Source organism: Otolemur garnettii, unplaced genomic scaffold (assembly GCF_000181295.1).
Source record: "Otolemur garnettii isolate 467f Iridium unplaced genomic scaffold, OtoGar3 scaffold00109, whole genome shotgun sequence".
In the NCBI taxonomy this organism is placed as follows: domain Eukaryota; kingdom Metazoa; phylum Chordata; class Mammalia; order Primates; family Galagidae; genus Otolemur; species Otolemur garnettii.
In genome coordinates this window covers 2,852,758-2,857,940 of record NW_003852504.1, presented here as the reverse complement: position 1 = coordinate 2,857,940, position 5,183 = coordinate 2,852,758, and the positions used below count along the sequence as shown (strand labels likewise).

Sequence of the window (5,183 nt, the reverse complement as noted above, 5' to 3'; positions counted from 1 at the left end):
GGTTGTATTCAATTGCATCACTTTTCATTAATGCCTGCTAACGTCTATCTTTTATATTTAACCCATTATTGCAGCTTGTCACGACTTTGGGCAATAGTCTTTCTACACTCCAAAATAACTGCTATTTTTTCTTGCTCTTTGCCATCTGTACTATTGAAAAGTCATCCATTTTTTACCTGCCTTTTTGGAAGTCATTTATATTTTGTCTCTGCCATTTCAAAGGGTACCAAGTTCTATATATTTATTTCCTGCTGGGAGTATTAAGAGAGCCTATTATTCGTCCTTATCTTCCTCTTCAGCCTCTAGGTTGACTTCCCTCCCTTGATATTTTGAGGCTTAGAAAAAAAAAAAACAGATTTCACTCTAAACTTTCCATGATGATAGACATGTTAGTAATATTCTCCTCTCCTCCATTTTGCTTATCTATTGTCGTGTAACAAACCATCCAAAATTTAGTATTCTAAAGCAACAATTTTATTTTATTTGCAATTTCATGGATGAGGAATTTAGGAAGGCCTTACCTGGTGATTTGTCTCTGATTCATGTGGAATCAGCTAAAGAGCTTGGGCTGGACATTCCACTTTCAGTATAGCTTCTTCACCTACATGTCTGCCGCCTCGAGTTTTGGCACCTTGCCCTCTCTCTCTCAACATAACATCAACCTCCTGGTCCTCTTAATATGACTTGAGCAGCTCATAGTGTTGATGGGCTCAGGGTAGTCACATGTTAACTAGCTTTCAAAAAAAAAAGGAAGTGTAAATTGCCAGAGCTGTTAACAGTTACTCCAATAACTGTCACAGCATCAATTCTACTGTGTTTTATTGGACAAAGTAGTCATAGGTCCCAAACAAACTTAAAAAGATTAAAAAAAAAAATAGACTATCTCTTGGTGGGAAAGTGTCATTACAGAAAAACACGTGGAATTGGAGATATTGTTGTAGCTGTCTTCAGAAAATGGATATATCCATATCATCTATAGATTTCTAGACTTAAAAGTCTCATACTTTAAAATACATATAGAAAACTGGACAAGAATGGAGGACCCCTAAGGAAGAAAAATTTAAGGAATTGGGGGGTTTAACTCGAAGGTAGCATAATGTAGTGGTAAAAGCAAGGATTTAAATCCATAAAAATCTAGATTCAAATCCTGCCACACCTATTACTGATTTTATACATCAGTATACATTTATATTAAGAACTTTTTATATTCTGGGCGACACCTGTGGCTCAAGGAGTAGGGTACTGACCCCATATACTGTAGGTGGTGGGTTCAAACTGGCCCTGGACAAAAACTGCAAAACAAAACAACAAAAAAAACCTTTTTATATTCTAAACACTGTACTAGAAAACTAGAGATACTAGTCACTGAAATGACTAAAACAATGTTTAAGCTTGAAATAAGCTCAAGTATAGTAAAAAAGACTGGCATAAATAAAATATTTTCAATAGAGTATAATAAATAATATGTTAATAATAGAGGCACATGAAGTTTGGTAGCTCAAAGAAAGGAGTTACTTCTGGGTTGCTGAGGAAGTTCTTCATAGAAAACTGAACTCATGAGCTAGGACTAAATGGATAAGTAGGAATTTGACGTACACAAAGAGGAAAAAGATGTTTTAGGCAGAGGGAACAGCCTAAGCAAAGACAGAGGTATGAAACAGCATATCTCCAAGGAAGAATAAATAGTTCACCATGGATTATGTACATTAGAGGAACTATAAAAACTTATATCAGTGAACTTCACAAATGATTATGGGAGTCTTCATAGCCTATGTTGAAAAGTTTGAACTATATCTTGTTGGCCATTGGGAAATTAGAGAGTGACAAAATCCATTCTGTATAACAGAAATTTATTCTGCAGAAGGCATAGTGGAACAAAGGCTGGAAGAGGTTTATGTAGCCAGGGAGATTTTGTAATAGCATAGATGAGAAAGACCTCGAGCTTGAGCCTATGCAATGGCAGTTTGAATAGAGAAAAGCAGAACCACCTGAATGATGTGACGAAGATAAAATTGACAGAAGGTAGTCATGCTGGGGTTAAAGAATAGGAAGGGTCTTGAATGAGGCCCATGTTTCATCTTTTGATAACCAGTTGTTTTGTGTTACTATTTACTGTAATAAAACATACAAGAAGAAATAATAATTTCTGTATGAGCTGAAGTGCCTTTGGATCAGTCAAGGAAAATGTCAAATAGACAGTCATTAATACTGGAATACTGTATTATCTGATCTGAACACACAGTTTTGGCAGTGTTCAGAATAGAAATGACAACTGAAGCTCGGCAAGTGAATGAGTGTGCACAGTGAGAAGAAAAAGTGGCATAGAAAGATCCCTGAGGAAATATCAGTGTATAAAGGATAAATGGAGAAGGAAGAACCTGCAGAGAAAAAAAATTACTGGATTTAAAGACATAGTGTTAGAAACTTGAAAATTAAACAAAGCGAGAAAAAAAATTAAAATATTGACATAGAGTTAGTGAGCTATGAGATAATTTTGATCAGCTTAATACACACAATTACTAGAGTCATCATAGGAAGAGGAAGGACAGAAAAAATATTGGAAGAAATAGTGGCTGAAAATCTTCCAAATTAAATAAAAATTAGGAACCCTCAAATCTACAAATATGGATAAACCCCAAGCATACCAGCCATAAAACTACACTAAGGCACATAATAATTTAATTACTTAAAATCAATGATAAAGATGATCTCAAAAGAAGGCAGAGTGAGGAAATTGGGAGAGTGAGATTGAGGGGAGACACACATTATACACTGAAGAACAAATCTAAGAATGACAGCAGATTCCTCATTGGAAACACTGCAAATCCAAAGACCCCAGAAAAAAATGCCTTAGAAACTACTGAAAGAAAAGCTGTTAACTGTGCTAAGAACAGAGAAAAGATTATTTATTTTTTTTTATTTTATTATTATTTTTTTTTTTTTGTAGAGACAGAGTCTCACTCTATCACCCTTGGTAGAGTGCTGTGGCATCACAGCTCACAGCAATCTCCAACTCCTGGGCTTAGGTGATTCTCTTGGCTGAGCCTCCTGAGTAGCTGGGACTACAGGTGCCTGTCACAACACCCAGCCATTTTTTTTGTTGTTGTTGCAGTTTGGCCAGGGCCGGGTTTGAACCTGCCACCCTCAGTATATGGGGTTGGTGCCCTACCCACTGAGCCACAGCTAGAGTGGCTATTTGAGTACATGCAAAGTATATTTCAGGTCAGTGGGATCATTTAATAGTGTTAGAGCGTCAATTCATCAAAAATACATAACAATCTTACATGGTATGCATCTAATAATAGAGGTTCAAGAATACATATGCAAAGATTGATAAAGTTTAGACAGATTCACAATTATAGTTGAAGATTTCATACCCTTCTGTACTGGTCCATTTTTGTGTTGTTATAAAGGAATACATGAGGCTGAGTAATTTATAAGAAAGGAAGTTTATTTGTTTCATGGTTTGTCAGGCTGAATAAGAAGCACATCTGCTACTGGTGATGACCTCAAGCTACTTCCACTCATGGCAGAAAGTGAAGGGGAGCCAATATGTGTAGAGATCACATGACGAGAGAGGAAGTCAGTGGGGGTCATGTCAAGTGCTTTATAGCAACCAGCTCCCAAAGGAACTAATTAGAGAGGTAACTCATTTCTACCCCAGGAAGGGCATTAATCTATTCATGAGGGATCTTCTCTCATGACCCAAATACCTCCCATTAGGCTCCACCTCCAACAGCAGGGGTCAAATGTTAACATACAAACTGTTGCACCTTCTCTTAATAAATGATAGAAAAGTAGACAGAAAGTCAGCAAGTTTAGAGAGAAGACTAGAAATGAAATTGACCTAAATGACATTTATAGAATTTTCTACCCAGAAGTATCAGAATAAATATTTTTCCAAGTACATATACAACATTTATGATAGACAATATTCTGACCCATGAAACAAGCCTGATTACTTTCTTTAAATATTGAAATCACACAAATATGTTCTCTGACAAAAAAAAGAATTGAATTAGAAATCAGTAACAGAAATATATGTGAAAAGTCTCCAAATGTTAAAAAATAATATATTTAAATAACCCATACCTCAAATAGGAAATCACAAAAAAAAAAGAAAATACTTTAAAGTGAATAAAAATAGAGAGATTTAATATCTTGCATTATCATGAATGGCTATAATTTAAAATAAAAAGGTCTCATATCAATACCTAAATGTTCACCTTAAGAGATTATAAAGTAAAAGCAAATTAAGTCCAAAGTAAGGAGAGAGGAAGAAAAATAAAGATAAATGTGAAAATAAATAAAATATAAAACAGAAAATCAATGAAACCAAAACCTAGTTCTTTGAGTAGATCAATAAAATTGATAACCCTCTAGCCACACTGCTCAGGAAAAAAAGAAAGAAGATACAATATATCAATATCAGGAATGAGAGCTATGACACCACTATAGATTATCCATATAATAAGGAATAACAAAAGGTTATTATAAACAATTTTAGGCTGATAATTTCAACAACTTAGATGAAAGGAACAAATTTATTAGAAGACATAAATTACCTAAGTGCACTCAAAAAGAAAGAGATAATTCGTAATTCCCAATATCTATTAAAGACATCAAATCTATAACTAAAAACTTTTCCACATAAAAAATTCTACACCTAGGGCAGCACCTGTGGCTCAAAGGAGTAGGGTGCCAGCGCCATATGCTGAAGGTGACAAGTTCAAACTCAGCCCCGGCCAAAAACTGCAAAAAAAAAAAAAAAAAAAAAAAAAAATTCTACACCTAGGTGCTTGCTTATACTAAAATTGGAACAATACAGAGAAGATTAGCATGGCCCCTGCGCAAGGATGATAAGCAAATTCGTGACACGTTCCATAAATTTAAAGAAATAAAAAAAAATTCTACACCTACATGAATTTTCTGATAAATTCTACCAAAGATTGATAGAAATACCATATGTACATAATATTGCTGAAATATGTTTTAAAATAAAAGATGTAAATAAATGGAGAGCTACATCGTGTTTATGGATTCAAAGGTTCAATATTGTTAAGATATCAGATCTCTCCAAATTGGTCTAAAGGTTCATCAGAATTCCATTCAAAATTCCAGCAGCCTTGTTTCTAGAGATTCATAAGCCAATTCTAAAATTTACATAGGAATTCAAAGGACCA

At 34.6% G+C, this 5,183-nt stretch overlaps 1 pseudogene; it reads left to right on the top strand.

Moving 5' to 3' along the window:
* Positions 1-4,797: 4,797 nt before the first annotated feature.
* On the top strand, positions 4,798-4,891 carry LOC111727504 (annotated as a pseudogene).
* The last annotated feature ends 292 nt before the right edge of the window (positions 4,892-5,183 follow it).